The sequence below is a fragment of the Cervus canadensis genome, chromosome 9 (genome assembly GCF_019320065.1).
Source record: "Cervus canadensis isolate Bull #8, Minnesota chromosome 9, ASM1932006v1, whole genome shotgun sequence".
NCBI lineage: Eukaryota > Metazoa > Chordata > Mammalia > Artiodactyla > Cervidae > Cervus > Cervus canadensis.
Window position 1 is genome coordinate 78,678,411 of NC_057394.1, and position 20,404 is coordinate 78,698,814.

A 20,404-nucleotide genomic window follows, 5' to 3' on the forward strand; every position below is an offset into this window, starting at 1 on the left:
GCCATTGGTGCCCGGCGGTGACGCGGGCCCGCCGGCCGGGGCGGCGGGCGCCGGGGAGGGCGGGCGCGGGGCGCGGCTGATGAAACCCGCGCGCCAGATGCCTCCCGCCCTCCACGCTCCATTCACTCCGCGCGGGCAGGTGTGAGCGGCGGGTCCTCTGCTAGCGGGGCGCGGGACCACCAGCTGTCGGTTACCCCAGGCTCCGATCCCGCGCGCCGCACCTCCGCCCGATCATCCGGCAGTCCCGCCGATCCTCGGCCGAGCGTCCGTCCAGTCCAGCTGCGCCTCCGTCCGACCGAGCGTCCATCAGTCCAGCCCTGCCTAGTGCGTCTGTCCAGCGACGGTCCTGCCCGCATCCTGCCGCCCTGCCGGTTCGGTGAGTGGCCGGCCTGCCGAGTCCGGGTCACCTTCGTGGGGTGGGGTGGGGTGATCCCAGCGCTGCGTGGGGCCGCGGCAGGGCAGCGCGGGGTCCGCGCGCGGGGGGGGAGGTTCGGGTAGGGGGCACTGGCATTCTCTGGGTGGGCGCGCGGGCCGGGCTGGCAGGCGGGCGGGCGGTGCGCGCGGCCGGTGCCCATGCGGCTGTCTCCTATACGGAATCCATTTTGCTTCCCTGAAGACGCGGCGTGGTGCATGATGCAACACCCCGTGAGTAAGCGTGGGAGCCCTGGCGCCTCCGGGTGGGTGCCACGCGTGCCCTGCCTGGCACTGGGCGCCGGGACGCACCGGTGGTCACGGGGCCGGAGCGGGCGGGTGGGCGCGCACAGGACTCGGCGGGCATCCGGGAGACCTTCCCTTACATGGCGCACAGCGGAGCACCCCACCCCGCCACGAGGTCCGCGACGTGTCATCGGCCGCGCGTCCGGAGCCAGCCTCGGGGGGTTCGCGGGGTGGTCCCGCGGCAGGTGGTCGGTTGGTGACGGCGCTGCGCACCCCGCGCGCTGGCCGCGGCGCCCACCTCTATTCCTCCCTGGACCCCCTGGAAGTTCCCTGGCCCGCCTCCACCTCTCACCCGGCCCCCCACGGGGGGTTACTTAGGGGAAGTTCCCAGCCCCCCACCCCCGCACCGGGTGGGTTTCCTTGTGACCCGAACTGGCCTCCCCGGCCGGTGATCACCGCTCCCGTTTGGTTTTTTTTCTGGTGGGAGGAAGTTCCGGCTTCACCGAGACGACCTATTCTCCGTGTGTTTCTTTCTACGTAGTAGAAAACTTCCCAGGCCAGGCGGTCGGCGGTCATCCTGAGACCTGTGTGTACGCAGCAGCCGCGCGCTGTAGTACTACGGCCGCGTGCCCTGTTCGCTCCCTCTTCCCCCTTTTCCGTGGCTCTGAGACCCGGAGGGGAGAGGTGCTTGACCTGTGTGATTAGGACAGCCAGGCAAGTGCCCCTGGAAGAAAACCACACTCACTGCCCAGCACCCACCCTCAGGCTCTCAGGTGTAACCTGGAGTAGGTTTCGTTCCAGACTCCTCGACAGAGGAGGGGGCCAGGGTTTCCATCCTAGGTCTATTTCCCTAAATGAGCTCTTAAACATGTGACCCGGGAGAACTGTGTTTTGGCCTCTGGCAGAGCTTCCTCATTGTGCTTAATTTGAATTGCAATTTATGTGGGATTTATCTTAACGTTTCTTGCCACTTGTGTCTGGTTCCGATAATAGGAAACCACGATACATTTATCCCCCCTGACATTTTTAGTTGATATCAGTGGAAATTATTATTTTTACGTTGAACACACCCCTCTGTCATTAAAACGAAAGGCCTTAAGTCCCACAGTCCGAATAGAAACTTAGGGGGATAAAGTAAACAATGGATTCAAAGAGTTTTGAAAGGTTTTAGCATATTAAGATCATGTTTAATTATTGGAGATAAAATCTAAAGCGTGCCAGAGGAGTTTTGACTCCAACAGGATGAGAGTGAATAGAAATCAGAAATGTACTCTCAGTTGTTTAAATCTGGGTTGAGCCACGTGGATGCTCTTATGCATATGATTATCTGCTTTAAAGGAAAACAGGGCTTGAAACAGGAGATTGCTGACCTTGGGGAGCTTGCTTTTTAAGACACATGTTAATTATATCTGGTAGAAGCTTTCATTCTTTGATGGAATTAAACACATGTCTACTGACTGTTCTAGTCTGTAGTTTCTTGTCTACTAAGGCCAGTAGAAATATGTAATTATGTTGGAGGGCCCTGCCTTGTGTCTAATTAAATTAATCCCTTTCATTATTAACCATGTATTTGGAGGTATTGGTCTGTTAATCCCAGGGAGGAATTTGAAGCCGGAATAAATATGTCCTTGTTTTGGGAAGAAACATTTTCCTCTGACCCTGGAGTTCTCTGAACTTCCCCGGTGGCTCAGACAGTCAAGAATCTGCTGGCCAGTAAGGAGACACAGGTTTGATCTCTGGCTTGGGAAGATCCCCTGGTGAAGGCAGTGGTAACCCACTCCAGGATTCTTGCCTAGGAAATCCCATGGACAGAGTGGCCTGGCAGGCTACAGTCCATGGAGTCGCAAAGAGTCAGACATGAATGAGGGAGTAACACTTGGGAGTTATCTGGGCCATCGGCGTCTTCTGAGATGGCCATCCTTCCACCTGGAGTGCGCCTGCAGACGGGCCCTCCCCCGTTTGCTCCAGCTGAGGGCAGGCCCCTAGGACGAGAGGACTTGACTTTTTTCTCAGGGAGCTGGAGAGTGGTGGGCAGCTGTCCCAGATGGCAAGGGTTCAGACCCGGTGTGCAGAAGAGATAGGGGAAGGGGCGGGCACAGAGACGGGGAGGCCAGGGCAGAAGCTGGTAGTCAGGTGTGGGAAAGAAAGGCAAGTCGAGCTTCTTTATGCACGAGCCAGAGTGACTGTGCGTCGTTTCTCTGCGGGCTGGATGGTGGCTGCTTGTCCAGGGTGGAACTGGTAGAAACGTGACTGGTTGAGCTCTGCGCCATCTGTAGGCTGGTGTCCTCGCTCGTCTGTGTATTTAAAGGAAGAATCCAGGTGAGGCGGGAGAGGTGGATCCCAGGAGAGCGGAGCCACTGTCCTGGTGAGGTCGGGAAGAGCGCTTTGGGAAGGACTTTGTAAAAGGCACAGCCGGCTTTTCTCAGACCCTTGCATCCTCACGGACAGGACTGAGGATGCCCTGTTGTAGCCACCTGCCCTGTTGTAGCCACGTGCGGTGCCCCGGCCTCCTCATGCTCCCCGCGCCCTCCAGAGGGCTTCTGGGCTGTGGTTTGTTGGGTGGCCCCGCATGGGGACTGTGGCCATGGGGTGGGCCTGCTTTTTCATTCCTGGCCTTCAGGACGCCTGCCTTCCAGGGGTTTCCTGGGCTTGAGGCCCCTGGCCCTGGGCTTTAGGCTGAAGTTGTATCCACCCCCAAGGTTTTAGGTCACTTCCAGTGGGAGGAGAAGAGTAGCCTCTTTGGTGGAAGGTTATCAGCCCTGTAGTGACTTCAGCAGCTTCTCTTTCTCCGTACTCCCGTATTCCCCCCAAATTCCAAAGTAGCTTTGACACCAGCCACCCCTACACTTGTGCAAAGCGAGTCACAGCCTACCATGGGGGTTCAGTGCGTTCTGTGAAGCTGCTAGAAGGACGGGCAGCACGTCGTGAAAGGACTGGGTGGGCTGCTGTCGTCATTTCCCTGCAAAGGCGTTAACGATTCGCTCGTCCAGGGGACACAGGCCACACGTTGGAATAGATTCTGACCTGAGGTCTCCCATCACGCCACACACGGGTCTGTCACTCGGCTTTTCCTCTGGTTGTTATCACTAGTAGGGGAGGAGGGGGCACCGCCAAGTGGTAGATTCGGGGAAGAGACCACATCAGTGTGGAGTTAGAAGGCTTTACAGCTTCAGTGCAGCCTCAGATCATCACCCTGAAGTGAGGATGCTGCTTCCAGGAGCTGGGGCTGGTGGTCCATTGCTGAGAACGGGGCCCTTGAGGCCCCTGCGGCCAGCTCTGTCACATCTATGTGCAGCCTCCGGAAGGTCCTGTGGACGGTCTGGCCCCTGCAGACATGTGAATCCTCCCTTTCAGCCTTGTGATAATGCAGTGAATAAACAGAAGTGAAAGAATAAAGGTACTAATTTGTCAGTCGCTCAATCGTGTCCGACTCTTTGTGACCCTATGGACTGGGGTCGACCCCATGAACTATAGCCCTCCAGGCTCCTCTGTCCTTGGGATTCTCCAGGCAAGAATATTGGAGTGGGTTACCATTCCCTCCTCCAGGGGATCTTCCCAACCCAGGGATCGAACCGGTATCTCCTTCATTGACAGGCAGATTCTTTACCATCTGAACCACCAGGGAAGCCCAATAAAGAAAGGTACTAAGTCAACACATTTAGTGTCTTTTATGAAATAAGTTCTTTCCTCTGCCAGCCTCCTCTTCTGATAAGCGCAACCAGAAGTCAAGCTCCAGAAAGGCTTCACGGGCTCCCGAGAGGTGGGTTTAAACAGAGGAGGGAGAAACAAGGTCCTGCGTCAAGCAGGACAGTGTGGATTTCCACGCCATCTCCCTTTTCCCAGAATCACCTTTCCCCTCAGTTGTGTCCGTAACAGTCTGTCTTCCTGCCCTAGAGCTTTCTTCCAAATATCTATGCAGATAAGATTCCTGTGTAGGAGAACCACCAAGTGCTTTCCTACTTACGTAGGAGTAGAGGCTGACCGCGCGTGCTGGGCACACAGCGGGCTCTACCTCGGGACCCGCTCACGGTGCCAGCCCCGGGCGGCCCCTCACCCCCGCTCTCCTCACAGCCCCCTGCCCCAGAGTGGGCTCCACTTATCTCTAAAATGCCTTTTTCCAAGATGTTTCTCAGAGCCACATTTAAATTCTTTTCTGTATTGCCTGCATAGTAATTGACTTCTAGTACCCACTGTGTAGGGTTGAGGGGATTTAAATGAGGCCATAATCCAGGTTATGCACCTCACACAACTCTGACACATACCAAGGCTTCATGTAAATATTCACTGTTATGTTGGAGAGAAAGCTCAGTTCTTTGATTTCAGCATGGAGGAAAACAAAATTTGCAACAGCTTTGTTTTGCTGTTGCAAACTGCTTTCCCGAGATGTTAACGTGTAGTCCCTTCTCCTTGGAGCTGTGTCCGCACTGCAGGGGGTGGTGTAGGGCCTGGTGTCAGGGAGGCCGGTTCCGCAGATCTCAGGTCCACAACCTTGGGTTTGAACCCTCCTCATACCTCGGGGTGGCTTCCCTGGTGGCTCAGATGGTAAAGAATCTGCTTGCAATGCAGGAGACACGGGTTCAATCCCTGGCTGGGGAAGATCCCCTGGAGAAGAAAATGGCAACCCACTCCAGTGTTCTGGACTGGAAAACCCCCTGGGCAGAGGAGACTGGCGGGCTGCAGTCCGTGGGGTCACAGAGAATCAGACACGACTGAGTGACTAACACTTCCCCTTTTTTTCCGTGCCTCTGGGAGGCAGAACTCCCGGCCCCGTTCCCAGTGTTTGCCTGTGCGTGTCTGTGTGCACGTGCGTATGTGTGTGTGTGAGTGAGAAAGGGTGTGCATGTGTGTCTGTTTGGAAGGTGTTTACCCTCATCCATCCCAACCTGAGACATTTTGTCCAAGTTACCCTGAGGGCTTTGGGGTTAAAAACTTGGGCCACGTCTGTTTCCCACCGTTTTTCCTCCTTCCTGGAGGGGTGATGTAGATCCTTGAGAGGGGTGGGGTGGCGGGCCATCACTGGGAGTGCTGGCGAGGGGAAAGGAGGGACCGTGGTCTGACTGGTGTTTCATCACACGGTTGTCACTGTCATCTTCCCGCCCGTGAAGATGCTTGCGGTGACCTTTTCAGGTTGGCTTGGAAACGCTCTCTTTCTCTGGATCTTTTTATCTGCCCACCGAGTACCATTAACCAAAGTCTCTTAGACCAAGTAGGAAGGAAGGGAGAGGCCCTGGGGTTGAGTAAGACTCAGACTACAAGCCCTTGTGAGCGCTCACCGTGGGCTGCGCAATTTCTGTGTTTTTTATTTAATCCTCACAGCCGCCCGGTGAGGTCGGTCCTGCTGTTTGGCTGATGGGGAGGAGGCCCAGAGAAGGGATGCAAGTTGTCGACGGGCGCAGGGGTGGGTTGTAAGCGGCAGAGAGTGGATTTGCCCCTGGGACCTGGCCCCGGGGTCCTGACACTGAATGTGCCCAGGGCCGTGGACATCACCCCCTGTCTAGGGCTGCGGCCGTCTCGGGACTGTGGTCTGCACCCGTTTGTGTGCGGGCCCGAGCTGGGCCCTGAGATAAGCACATGGACCTGGAGATGCCAGGCCCCCGGGCTCTCTGGGTTCTGAGTTAAGTCCTGGGGGTGCGGGAGCCGGCTGTCCCACCACTGCACGGCGGCCCACGTTATTTCTCTATCTGCCCCCGCATCTTTGGAGTGCAGCTCTCCTCTCTCTGAGCCCCAGCTCCTGGCGCAGCTGGGGCTCTGGTGTCCCGGGACAGCTGTGCTGGCCAGTGGTCAGGCCTGGCGCTGGCGCGTGTGTGACACAGGCTGGGCCGCATTCTTTCTGGGTCAGCAGTCTGGCGTTGGCATCACCAGAGCCGGCTGGACGTGGGACTTCCAGCCAGGCCCCAGGGAGCCCTGCTTCTCTGGTCTGCATTGGTCCTCCAGCTCCCCCTCCAGCTCTGCTCCAGCTCTGCTCCAGCTCTGCTCCCCCTCCAGCTCTGCTGGGGAGGGGGGCCCTCTGCAGGGGCTCTGATTTGTAGGGAAGCATGGTTTCCCTCTTGGTTCTCCTCCCCCTTCTCAAGGCCGTGGCAGTGGTCATTGGGCCCAGATCTTTACTTCAGTAGTGCAGGAGGTGGGGCGGGGTCTCCTTCCTTGTGAGATGCTTCTTTGACACCCTCAGAACGCTGGGGACAGGGGCTATCTGAGCCAGGGTAGCAGCAGGGCGCGTCTTCCCTGGAGAGACTTGGCCCCAGTGGCCGGGGCCTTGGCCTTGCAGTGAGGCCTCGAGTGCAGCCAGGTGGGGTGGGAGGCTCTTCCCCAACCCTGCCTGCCTCTCTCCGCTCTTCCTTCACTTTTCAACTTTTCATGAATAATACTTCCGACTTAAAGAAGAAGGTTGCAGGAGTTACAGGAGATCATCAGTTTTTTCAAATCACCCGTTGCTTATATTTTGTTCCTTCTTTCTGTTTATCTGTCAATCAGTTAATCTACACACACACATATATGTATTTTTTCCTGAACCCTATGAGAGTAAGTCAAAGACATCATGTCATTTGATTTACCCCCCTGCAAGCTTCAATGTGTTTCCTAATGTTATTCTCGTTCTCTTACGTGAGCACAGTATGACATCAAAACCAGGAAATTTAACGTTATGACATTGTCATCTAGTCCACAGTCCACAGCCAACTTTCCGTTGTTCAAATAATGTCCTTTACATGTATGCACAGGTAGTTTGTTTCTTTCTGTTCCCTTTTTCAGGAGAGGCTTTTTTGATGGAACTGTGGTCTCATTTTCTATCTTATAAGCCTCTTTAGGGAAAAAATGTTTTTAAAAGTTAGAATACATTATTGTGAAGAACTGGGAAACTACAGAGAAGTAAAAGGAGGAGGAGATGAACACCACTGTGATTCCAGCACAGAGGCCGCGCGCCCGGCAGGTTGGCGGGCTCGCCGGAAGGTGGATGGTCGGAAGTCTTCAGTTCAGGGCGACCTGATCCCTCAGACCTGCACCCCGAACACGCAGGGCAGGAGCCCTGAGCAGAGACCTGGGGCCCCGGGGCAGCGGGCGCCCTGTCTGGAGCCGAAGCTTTCACGCCCCTGCCCACCCTCTGGCCGGTTGCCCACTTGAATAGGCAGTTAACCCCCTCGGGGTGGGGAAGGGTGGAGATCATTATTAAATACCCAGAACTTGTTCACGACTTGAAAACAAATGTTGCAGGCCCTCTCTTGTCTGCTGTGCAGCCCTGGCTCCCCAGACTCAGCAGAGGGTGGGGGCATGGGCCTGCAGGAGAGGCCAGGGGAGAGAGAAGAGGGGACACCCTAAATTGTGCATCCTAGTCTTTGCTGAGGTTCCCGGGTAAGGTTCCAAACTGCTGGATGAGGCATGGATCTCACCCATGCGTTTCGGTTATCACAGACGTCCCCTTGATCATCACCAGCAACGCCCCCAAGTTCTCCACTCTTTGCCGGCTTAGAAGACCTCCTCACTGGGTGGGGCTGGTTTCTTAGGACCTGGCTCCCCAGGGTTTGTACCTCAGTTTCCCCGGGCTGTGAAATCCACACTGTGTGAGAAAGGGCCTCTGAAGGCCATGATCAAAAGCCTTGAGTATTTTTCCAATGTTTGTTTTTTCTTCTCCCACACCAGACCCTCTCCTTGAAGGAGCTGGCCTGGAGAGGGGCTGCGGTGGGCAGCCGCCCAGACTCTGCACGCCCCGCTGGGGCCGCGGAACTCCTAACCTGGACGGGCCAGGGCCGGGGGCTGCTCTTCAAAGGAACCCTTTGAAGTGCAAACATTTCCTTTCCTGAAAAGAAGGGAAATTGAAATGAAAACGTATTGTTCTCTGCAGACAATGTTCTCTTGGATCAAAGAGGGAGTAGGGCTTATAAAAAAGGGAGATTCACGAGTTAGGCCTTAACGTGGCCCACGGGGAAGCCGTGACCGTGTGCTTGCCTTCGGTCTGTGATCGGTAAGGTTGTATATCCTCCTTTTCGCCTGTTAAGGTCCTAAATCTGGGTCTAACATGCTGTGTTTAGCTGGGTCTCTTGTTTGTGTTTTTATCGTGAGGTCAGTGAGCATTTGAAAATATCTTTGGGTAAATTATGACACTGTCCATGTGGAATATTATGTAGTCAGTAAAAGTGGTGTTTTCAGGGAACATCTGCTCTTATGGGAAAAACTTTACTGTTAAAAGTGAAAAACTTGGATTCAATTTTTCATATTCAGCGTTATCTCAAGGAGATGCCTGTATGTGTACAGAAAGAAAACACTTAAAATCAGGCTTTGTTTTGTTCACTGCTGGGCATGTAGCCTCTGAACGAGTGCTTAGCAAATGTTTGTTGAAATAATTATTTTTATAATCAGTGAAACCGCAGTGTAGTTTAAAGCGGGGCGAAGGCGAGCTGGGGGGATGTCTTTAAATGGATAACCAACAAGGACCTAGCGTACAGCACAGGAAAGTCTGGTCAGTGTTATGTGGCAGCCTGGATGGGAGCAGAGTTTGGGGAGGGATGGATACATGTGTGAGCATGACTGTCGACCTGGAGCTATCACAGCATTATTAGTCAGCTATACCCCAATAAAAAATGTTAAAAAATAACCTGTGCTAAGATAGAAAAAAAGGAGGGGTGCCTTTGAGCTGTATAGTAACAGTTTGGTGAGTGGAAAGAACAATGAATTATTTTAAATTTAATTTTAAATTATTTTTAATTAACTCTGCCCTGGCATCTTGATTTGGGGTTTATTTGGGGCTTCTTTTGGTATAGACACGTACCACCTTTTGTGCTTTGGTGCAAACCACCCTGTGACGTTTCTGTTTTGGGAATAATCAGGTCTTGTTGCAAGAAGGGGTTTTCCTGGGTCTGACCACTAGGCTTCTTCACGGATGGGGCGAGATGACAGCCTCTCACGTGCTCTGTGTCTGAGGCTTCTTTGCACCGGCCTGACCTATCCTGTTGTGGGGAACTTTGCCTGACTTGCCAGAAGCTTCTCATCTTCGAGCATCAGTGCTACCAAGCTATACCATAGGCTGTCTGCCGCCGTTTTTCTGACTTAGAAAGCCCTTTAATAATGCAGCGTCTCATTCCGGAAGCTGGCTTGGAGGAACGACCCTGGCCTCAGAGATTGCGTGTTACAGCCGCCGGTGCCTACCCCGGTGAGGGCGTTTTGTTCCTCCTTCAAAAGGATGCCGGCACTTGGGTTGTAGAGCCTGTTCCACACAGGGCTCTGGAGGCCCCTGGGGAAGGCATCCCTTGGGCTGGGGGAGGGCTGCTGGGGCCCGCAGCCGGGTGCTCCTGAGGGTGGTGGCCGTCTGTTCTTTGGCTTCAGTCTCTAAGAGGAGATAAGCTGGCACTGCTCAGGTGCACACCCGGGGACAGGCATGTTTATATAGAGATGAAAGTGAACCTTCCCCCGCAGAGCACGTGTTCTTGGACCTGCGTGTGCTCTGAGAATTCTTACTCTTTTCTGTGGCCTTACAGACAGCCCTGGGGGTGACTTGAAGTTTGCAGAGAGAGCTGGGCCTGGGCGTGCCACCTTGCCTGTCTACCTTCCCCTCCTCCGTAGTGTCGGGAGTTTTACAGGGCCTGGACTGGGGCCTCGGAGGAATTCTCTGTCCACCCTGGTTTGGACAAAGACAGTGGAGGGTAAAGGTTTCTTTTAGTGGTGACTGAGGTTTTCTGACTGAAGTGGACATTATTCTGTGTGATGACTCCCCAGAAAGCAGACAGGGGCACAAGGCAGGATCTGTGTGCATTCCCGGGGTGGTTTGCTGCTGATGCAGACCTGGGTTGCTCTGTCCTAAGCTGACCTCACACGCTGGCGTTTTGAAGGTGGCCTGGCTGGGCTGTGTGATTTTTTTTTTTTTTTTTCCCCAGGGATGGCCCAAACATTAGTTAATTTCAGCACTTTGACTTTTATTCAGTGTGATTGGAGGAAGAGCCCATCTGAAAGGTGAGCCTTCTCTTTCAGAGTTGAGGATTTGTGGGAAGAAGAGTAAGAAAAAACTCTTCTTGGAGACATTAATTTTTGGACTCTGAGGTCTGATGGATTAAAATTGAGCAGGGCGTTGAAAATACAACATTAGCAATAACAGTCACACCATTAAATCATTCTTCTTAAAAAGGTTGAATGGATTTTGTTCTCTTGTTTGAGAAGTGTTTGAGTTTTTTTGCTAAAAAAAATTAGTATTCTGTAACTTACAAATCTGTATGTGTAATTTATTGTTATAATTATTCAAACAACCTTAAGTCAAGGGAATTGATTGTATGAAACAAAAGCACAGTGACAAGAGAACTGGAACAGGATAAATTGCCTAGTTTATTGAAACAGTGTACAAATATCTGTCCTTGTTTCTTGTGACTTGTTTTACTTACTTTGCTTCTCACTAAATTTAAGAATTGAGAGTGCTTAATTTATAGTATTATTAAAATTCATTTATAAGTTACAAATATCACCACTGTTGTTACTATTTGAGAAGAATCCTCAGGAACTTGATTTTATGCTGTTATATATGTTAATATTATGTGAAATAGGAGATAATCTGTAATTGTAATCACATAACATATCTCCCAGAGGCTTCCCAGGTGTCGCTAGTGGTAAAGAAGCTACCTGCCAATGCAGGAGAGGTAAGATCCCTGGGTCGGGAAGATCCCCTGGAGGAGCAAATAGCAACCCACTCCAATGTTCATGCCTGGAGAATTCCATGGACAGAGTAGCCTGGTGGACTACAGTCCAGGCCGTTGCCAAAAGAGTCAGACACGACGGCAGCAACTTAGCAAGCATGCAGACAATGTGTCCCCCATAAATCTATCACTTCAAATTTTTAACAGCAAGTTTGGTCTTTGTAGAAAAAACTTTTGTTGGAAGACATTTCTTTCTCCCTCGAGGGCAATCTTAGGAGGTTTTAGGCAAGAACATTCCCCAATTCTTTGAGTAATCTGTATTGAACCGGGAAGAGCGTCTCGTGAGTGTCAGAGTTTGATGCACACAGAATTTTGGAAAAGCATTGGATATAATTTGCACTAGGATTCAGTCCTCATCCCTGAAAGACTCTCGGGTCTGTGGTCTGATGAGTCCTGGCGAGGGCTCAGCCACCGTGAACTTGGCCTGCAGCTCCCAGCATCGCCAGGAGAGCCTCCGGGTGGCGGGAGATTTTGGGGCCTCCTGGGGGCTGCTGGCTCAGCGCCCTCGTCCCCTGGCAGGGTCTCCCTTTCCAGCAAGGTGTGTGGCTGTGCACAGCCCAGAAACACTGTCTTGCCCGGGTGAGGCGCTGGCACCCAGGACGGAGGGAGCGCTCTGAGGCTCTGTGGGAGGAAGCAGCAGCGTCCCCAGTTCCAGCGAGTGATGGCGCAGGGACTTCTTCTAGAACCGCCCTCCCCCCCGCCCCAGACTGCCTCCAGCCAGCAGGGCTCCACAGCTCACTTTAACACGCATGTGGCCCGTGGGCTTCATCCTGCTCCATGCAGACTCTCTCTTGCAGAGTGTACACTAATAAAAATAGAAATTTAAACCTCGGGGGCAAGCCTCACCACGCCTGGGCAGATGGTGCCCAGAACAGGAGACCCACGTTGCCTTGTGCCACGCGGCCTCTTCTTTGCTACAGTTCGCCCTCCACCCACAACTGAAACGTGTCGGTGCGGGCTGGGCAGATGTGGCCGCAGGGGCGACGTCAGGAGGGAGAAGAGGAATACAGGTGCATTAAGTGTGTAAGTTTGCATGAGATCCCAGGGCCTTTCGCATCCTGAGGTCAGCCCTCCAGTGTCTCAGACGCCTGCACACAGACCCGGGGATCTCCCAGGCCCGCAGGTCTGCGTCTGAAGGCCAGGGGCAGAGTTCCTAGCAGCTCCCCGTCCTCTCGGGTCACAGGCATCTGTCAAACTCCCGACAGCTGGACCTCGTCAAGGAGACCTCAGCGGTGCTTGCACCACAGTCCCCTGAGGCCAGGCTCTGGCACCCGGAGCGGAGCGTGGTGTGGAGCAGACGCTCAAAAGATGTCCTTTCAGGAACCCAAGCACTTGCTGCTCCTGAACCGTTTATTTTGCGCCCTTGGGATGGGAGGGGCCAGGGCCCATTCATCTCTGACCGGCCTGGTTATCTGTTTGCCGCCAACAGCAGAGAGGAAGTGGTGAGTCAGGCTGCAGGGGTGGAGCTCCAGCTGGGGAGAGGCCCTGGGAGGGGACAGGACGGCCTGGAAAGAGCCGCAAGAACTTCATGTGCGGGCCCGCCGGCAGCTCCCTGCCTCAGTTTCCCCATGTGGAGAATGGGGACAGTAATAGCCCCCACGTTGCAGGCCGTGCTGAGGATTCAGGATGTAAAATGAGTTTAGAACATTGCCTGGTGTTCATGCCTGTGAGCTCTCGGTCGGGTTGGTGTGCAGACGGTTAGTCTTCAGGCTCTTGGAGGTTTCTGTCCAGAGAAGAGCCCGTCCCAGGGATGGCGACAGAGGAGGCGATGGAGGTGGCATGGACTGGTATGTAGGGTATCCCCGGAGGCTGCGGTGGGGCTAAGGAGAGGCTGCCCCTTGTTCTGTCCTGGTCTGGAGGTTCTTAACGGAAGAAAGGGCGTCAGGACCTTTCATTACGGGTCTGGTGTTGCTGGAGCTGGGGCGGCCGGAAGGCACGGTGTCAGGGCTCCCCACTCCCAAGACCTCAGCCCAGGACGCCACCTGGCGAGGCGGGGTGTGGGCTTGGGTGGGTGCACAGGTGTGAAGCCCCTGCACTTCCGTTCCGTCGGCCTCGGAGGAAGTTTCCGGAATGGACAGGCGCTCAGGTGTGGGCCTACCGTCCCCCGGCAGGCCTGAGGCCCAGGGGTGTGGCCTTGGCCACTGGCCTTTGAATGGTCAGGGGCAGCTTGGCGGTCTTCGACGGCCGTTCAGGTGGGAGCTTCTTGCCCGGTGCGTGGATTTGTGTTGCATGGCCCCCGGCTGATCAGCTTCTTCCCAGCAAGCTTTGAAGGTGGCCTGTTTCCTCACTGCACGTGTCGTGGAGACGCCCCTCTGGAATTCCTCAGTCTAAATGTTCCCCACCTCCCGGGGAGATAGCGAGGGGCACAGTGGTGGAAGTGGAATATCATTACATTCAGTTGTAGTTGGGTTTTGTTTTTGCTTTGTTATCTGGCTCACTAATCCATGTGTTCATTGGAAGGCTAAATCGTACATAGAAACATCACTGATTTTTTTCTTTAAAATCTGGGACTTGTGATCACTTCTGTAAAAAACCATGAGCCAGGACCGGATGTTCCTGGAGGGCTGTGGACGGCAGTTGCTGTGGCAGGGTCTGGCCGGGGTCAAGGTGGGGGACTGACCCCTGCCCTTGATCCCATGGCCATTAGTAGCCTCTTTTGTAAAGTCCCACCACAGTGTTCTTTCTCAGGCAAAATCAGATTTAATTCCCGGCGCCTCATGCAAAGTGTCTTATAAACAGCTTTCCTCCACTCTCCTGTCTCTGGAGACACACGCATTATTTATGTGTCTCGCCAGGTGTTAGGACGGACGAGCAGCATGTTACATGGGTGAGACCTCGGGGCTGGGCCCTGAATAATCCCTCTGCTTTTTGACGCTCATCACCTTGGCGGAGGGGATGTCCGTCCGCTGAGCGGGCCTGGTCGTCGTGACAGCACAGGAAAGCAGCCAGCGAGGAGGTTAAGACGTGTGTTAAGGTCTGAAGGCTGTGTGTGGAGGAGGACGGACCGGCCCCACCCACTTGTGGCTCGTCTGCAGGGGCCGAGGGCAGGAAGAGCAGTGTCGTGGATGTTCTGGGGGTCAGGTGTGGTGGCGTGAGGGCCGCAGGGGCTGGGGCTGGAACCCTGGTCCTGGGGTCCCCTCTGGGGACTCACCACACCCTTCCCTCCAAATGCCCCAGGCAGGCCTCCCCAGCAGTTAGAGGGACTTACAAGCCCAGAGACCTCCTTGCCACAGGCCAGGCTACAGAGGGAGTGACCGAGCAAGTCCTAACCCTAACCCTGACCCCTGAGCCCTGACCTCAGGGCCATGCTCTCTGCTTCTGGGTTTGAAAGAGATCGGGTCAGGATACTCGCTTTGGGGGTTCCAGCCCTCGGCAGGAAATGGGAGACGCTGTGTGATGGTGGAGACTCTAAAGAGCTCCGTGCAGCAGTGTAGTGTCCACAGTGTAAACTCCTTTTATACTGTCCCTCCTGGACAGTAAAAATCTGATGCAGCAGAAAACAGAAGCTCTTGAGTTAGGACACTGACAAAGGTTTTGATTGAGAAGTGCCACTCGGCCTGTGTGAGCCCAGAAATATGGAGTATGACTCGAAGGAGCAGAGTGGCTGTTATTACAACAAACAAAAAAACCTACCTGGTGACCGGCATCCACGTGAACTACCAGACTTGGATACTGAAGCATCACTGCTTTCCTAGTGTGAGTGGGTCCTCGCGGTGCCCTCGTCTTCCAGGAAGTAGTAGCAGGGGAGAGGCATGTCCCACACGTGGGTTTCTCTCTGTATCCAGGCCCCCTTCTGTCCACCGCTGCTCCTCAGACTTCACTGCCTCTGGGGTGGACCAGCCTGGAGACAGACCCCGGGACGCCCGGCCTCCTTTCCTGGGTCTCAACTTCCAGGAGCCGCTTGAAGGGCAGGCTTTCTGCCCAAGGTCCTTTAGTTTTTGCCTTGGTGGACAGGATCGGAGACGGCCCAGTGCTCCTATTTAGGCATGCAGATGTGTGCATGTGAAAATAACACGCCCTTGCATCCGGCCGTGCACACTCAGCTATGGGGTCTCGGTGGCATCAGGGTCAGTGGAAGACAGAGGACGGCAGACGGTCAGATCTGCAAAAAGGCTTCGATTGTGCAGCCGTGGTTCAGGTATCTCGAATGTCTGCTCTCTGGGCAGAATCCGACAAGGGTTGTGTTACAGGAGAGGGGAAACTGCTAGTCTGCAAACTCCGAAGAAGGCTCAGCTTCTGTTTGGGGTGGAGGAGAGCACGTCAGAGGGCCGGGAGGGGATGATCTGGGAGCGCCCCTTCTGGTAGCGCCAGCAGAAAGAGAGGTGGGCGAGGCGATCCTCGGGTTCCCGGCCTGCCCCAGCGGTGGGCTGGGCCCTCGCCTTGACTTGCAGGGGTCTCAGCATATAGGAAGAAAGCGCAGTGCTTTCCACAGCTGGTCACCCACAGGCCCAGAAGGAGCGGGGGCGGAAAAGGAAAAGTGGACGGGAGAAGGGTGTGACTGTCCTGGCCTGTGGGGCCAGGGTTATCGCGAATCTCTGGGAACGCTGTCATGGGACAGGCCTTTGTACAAAGCGTGCTTTGTGAGCCTCCCCAGGGACAGGACTCTGGCCAGAGCCGCCCCGTGTGACCAAGATACCCTTCTTTCTGTTCTTGGCTCTCCGAGTCCAGGCTGCGTGAGCTTCGGGGGAGTGGGACACGCTTGGTGTCCGTGGTGCCCACCCGAGTCATCTTGTTCACACCCTGGGGTCCCCCTGAAGCGAGCTGGGCACAGCCCTCTCGTCTGAATGAGGAGCCCGCTCTCGGAACCACAGTCTGGAAGGTTCCTTGGCTCTCTCCAGGGCGTCCTCCTCCACCCCGTCCACTCCCCTGCGGTCAGTGCCCCGTTCTCACTTCTCTGACCCCAGCCCAGATGGGCTGGACTGTGCCAGGTCACCGCGAGAGCGGAGTCAGCTGCAGAGGGGGCGGTCCAGAGGAGAGGAGTGACTCTCAGGGTCACCGCACCGTAGCCGCGTCAGGCCTCAGGACAGCAGACCGTGTTAGGTATGGAACTGCAGTTGAATTCTAGAGTTGACCTTGTGTTGCTCTGTTGATAATTTGTGATAATTTGTTAATAATTGTTGATAATTTGTGATAATTTGTTAATAATTGTTGATAATTGATAATTTGTTGATAATTTGTGAAGGTTCATATTGGCATTTAAATTGGGCTTCCCTGGTGGCTCAGAGGGTAAGGAGTCTGACTGCCATGCAGGAGACCTGGGTTCGATCCCTGGGTCGGGAAGATCCCCTGGGGGAGGGAATGGCAACCCACTCCAGTCTTCTTGCCTGGAGAATCCCATGGACAGAGGAGCCTGGTGGGCTACAGTCCATGGGGTCACAGAGCTGGACAGGACTGAGCAACTAACATGCACGTACATGATCGATAAAGAGATTCAGCAGTGGAGGTGACCAGCTGGGGCGAGGGCAGCTCCCACCAGAGCTGCCAGGATGAAGGCAGGAGGAGCGGGAGTTGTGTTCCCGGACGGATCGACCTGGGTTCCAGCCCGGCACCTGCATCCTTCAGACGGACACTGCCTGTCTGACTGTCAGGGGCCTGGGTGTGGGGAGTGGCCAACCGGAGGCGTCAGCTGGGGGCTGCACTCTCAGCCCCTGATCAGTGCATGCTGCTTCCCATTGGCTGTACTCTTCCTTCCTCCGTTCACTCCCTGATGTCGACAGACCCAGCGTGTTTGTCATCTGGGAAGATTACGTGCCTGCATCTAACGGGTCCTTGGTGGCACGGGGGAGCTGGTGACCCCAAACAGGTGGCTTCCAAGTCTGCATCCTGCAGCCCCGGGAGGTCCTGTAGGTCTGATCTGAGATAGGTGTTGTTAGCCTTTAGCGGAGACTGGGGGCCCCAGGAAACAGTGACACGATGCAGCGACCAACCCCGAGTGTTAGGACTGAGATGGTCGTGTGGGCCTTTTCCCCCGCTGAAGAGAGTCCTGTCTTCCTTGACTCTGTCCTTCCTGCGAGTGTTCGCTCTTATTCACCGCAGCTCTAGGCAGCACAGAGCCTTGATGACGTTTGCTGAAAATTAATGATAAACATGTATCTCCAGCCCAGAATGGGGAGCTGTGGGCGGATGGGTCCTTCCTTGGAGGTTGCAGGGCAGCGGGGGGATGACCCGAGCTGGCACCCGTGTCCCCCACATGAGGACAGAGTCTGAAAAGCCACGTTACTGTACTAACCAGCATACACCTCTTTGAATTTTAATTCTTCAGATATTGGTATGAAAAACCTTTGGCTAGATTTGTGCATTAAACTCACTTTTACCCTTTTTTTTTTTTTTTTAACCCCCATCATGAAATACTTGAACGTTTAGCAGCAGAAGCAAGAGCAGGTTTGTCGGACGCCAGGGGAATCGTCTCCCAGGGCTCCACCCAGCGTCCACTGTCCAGGTTTGAACGTGTCTGTAAACCCTAAGTTATTGGTCTGTTAGCAGAATGGGAAGTTCATAGTAGCAGAGCCAAAGTTTCTTTATAAAATTCTCAAAATACCCCAGGGATTTATCTGGGAAACAGTGTGCAGTACCCTCTTTTAAAAATATACGTCGTCCTCGTTTTTTTGAAGTTTCTTGTTTGGCTAGGGCGTCCTTGGGACACCTTCCAAGCCAGAGCAAGGGAAATCGGAACAGGGTTGAATAATACTTTTATGTATAAATAAGAAAATTGTGGTGTTCTCAGATGTTTGTTTGATTAAGCGCTCCCGTAACTAAAGACCAGCTACAATGGTCACACAAAGGACCGTAGGGAAAAAAAAACGTTTTGGGACCGAGGTTCTCTCTTGTCTGGGAGCGGGTGGCCTTGCTCCTCGGCTCTGCGTGTGAATCCTAACAGGTGCTTCGTCGGGTGACGAGCAGGTGTTTCAGGTTCGTTTGTTTGGTTTAGACCCAGCGCAGATGCTTGTACCTCGTAGTACAAATAATTCTCAGCTGACAAACTGGTTAAAGAGCAAAGACTATCAGCTGCTCTGGTGAGGTATGCCAAGGAGTGGAAGATTTACCCTAGACTCGGATTTTTCAGTGATTAAATGAGATTTCAAATTTCATTGAACAAGTTCTTTGAGAAGTCCAGATTCATGCATTCACTCCCTCATTCGCTCACTCAGCAGACGTTGGTCAGCTGCCATGGGCACTTGGCCGAGTCACCCAAGTGCTGACCCTCGTGGGCCACCTTCCGGGGGATTGGTTCCCTGCAGATGCTGCGAAGATGCAGGCCGCTGGCCGAGGACCCATTTCTTTGTGATTAAGCTAACTAGAGAGGATGCCAGGCTCTTAGCAGCTATCTTCATTCCTCTGAGAACTAAAGCTGCTTCATCCCTCCTGAAACTGCTCACTTTTAGCCAGTCTTTTCTAAGACCCACTCATGTGCTGTCGGGAGCTCCCCACCCCTGTTTCCCCGATATATTTCGTACACTTGGCGGTTTTCCCCTTTCTCACAGATTCTGTCCCTTTTCTGGATCTGTGATGGGGGCATCCTCCACGCACAGTATGTTTGGCGGGCGGGCAGGGCCTTTGCAGAGAGGCCGTCTGTGGGTCAGAGCTGAGGGTCAGGGGCAAGGAGGGTCTGGGGTGGGAGCGAGGTGCTCAGGCCTGGGCTGTGAACACCAGGCTGGGAGTCAGCAGGGTGAGCAAATAAGAAGACTGGTCGGATGCCCAGTTAAATTTGGACATGCAGAGAAACTTGAGTTGTAGACAATCGGTGGATCCATTTTAGTATTAAGTTTTTTAATACTGAAAAAGAATTTATGGGCAGCATTTGGAACGAAGTCCTGATACACTTGGGGCAGACGTACGCTGAGCCGTTACTTGTCCTTGTTCACGTGGCAGGCTGGTGTGAGTGGCGTCCCGCCTGTGGTCCGGCCTTGTTTGGAGCGGGGAGGGGGGGCCCCAGGGGGGGCCCCAGGGGACACACAGTCACACCCTTTTGTCCACGTCAGGGGAGTCTGCTGCTCAGGGCCCCCATGTGGCTACCACATGGCTCTCACGTACCTCCGATCACTTGTATTTTATAAACCAGAGCAGAGGGGACTGGAGAGCCAGAACGGCAGGTCACAGCATCTTATGTGGGTCTCACCCTCACCTGGAATGCAGGAACTTAGATTTTTGCACCCGAAAATGTACCCCTGATGTTGCCTCTTTATGGTCCTCTATCTCCCGGGCTTGAGACGTCAGTTGCTTGGCCGTGTTTCCGTCTCTTGCCTCCAGTATCAGTGGTTTAGCACATCCTCCGTGTCCTTCCTTCCCCCCACCGCCACCCCGTCTCAGCCGTCTTCTCTTCTGTGCAGTAACCTTTCTGGTTTCTTCCAGCCTCCCCCACCTCCACCTTTTGGAAGTCCTCCCGCGTGTTCCCTCTGTACGTTTTTTTTTTTAACAGATTCATTCTCTCTGTGAAACGAGCCTCCAGAGCAGGGAGCACAGAGCTTTCTCTGTCGCCTGCTGTTCCTGACAGGGCGTGTGTGCAGTGGGTGCTCTGTGAGCAGCTCTTGGATGGAGGGTCCCAGGCTCTGGGCTGGTGGACCCGGCTTCTCTGGGGTGTGGGTGAGGCTGGCGGTAGGTCCAGGGGTCCAGCCTCCTGCCTTTGGCGCCCGAGTCACAGGTAGGCTCAGCTCTGGAGCCGGTGCCCCTGGCCACTGGCCATCTGGCACCCTTCCTGGTGACATTTCACCCTGACCTCTCCTTTGAAGAAGGGTTTTGAAGCAGCGCTGTTCACGGAAAGGTCAACAAAGAAGAGTGGATGATACGCCGACAGAAACATAAGTTAAAAGGCAGGAAGTGGAGCAGCCTGATGTAAGCAGGTTAGAGGGGATGAGCGGAAAAAGTGCCCTTGAAATTACTCTTTAATCACTTGTCTGCAGAGACGTAAAGCGGGACACGGAAAACAAACATTTCCATTCAATGTATGTGCAGTTTGGCAAAACAAACCACGGGGCTTTGTGAGTGTCCAGACCTCCTGGCAGGAGGAAAGCGGCCTCGTGACTGGGCATCGCGTTCCGCTGGGGTTCACGGTGGGCGTGGCCTCCCGGCCGAGAGCAGGTGAA

The 20,404-nt window shown here is 54.2% G+C and overlaps 1 protein-coding gene across 4 annotated transcripts in view; it reads left to right on the forward strand.

Moving 5' to 3' along the window:
• The first annotated feature begins 22 nt into the window (after positions 1-22).
• Positions 23-20,404, forward strand: part of SLC7A1 (solute carrier family 7 member 1) — a 61,342-nt gene continuing 40,960 nt past the window's right edge. For 2 of the 4 annotated variants that reach the window (XM_043477536.1, XM_043477537.1), the window contains exon 1: positions 23-376. The gene's annotated coding sequence lies outside the window, so the exon portion shown is untranslated. Of the gene's footprint in view, positions 377-12,795; positions 13,112-20,404 lie in introns of those variants that run through there. The other 2 variants (XM_043477538.1, XM_043477540.1) reach the window with 1 other exon arrangement.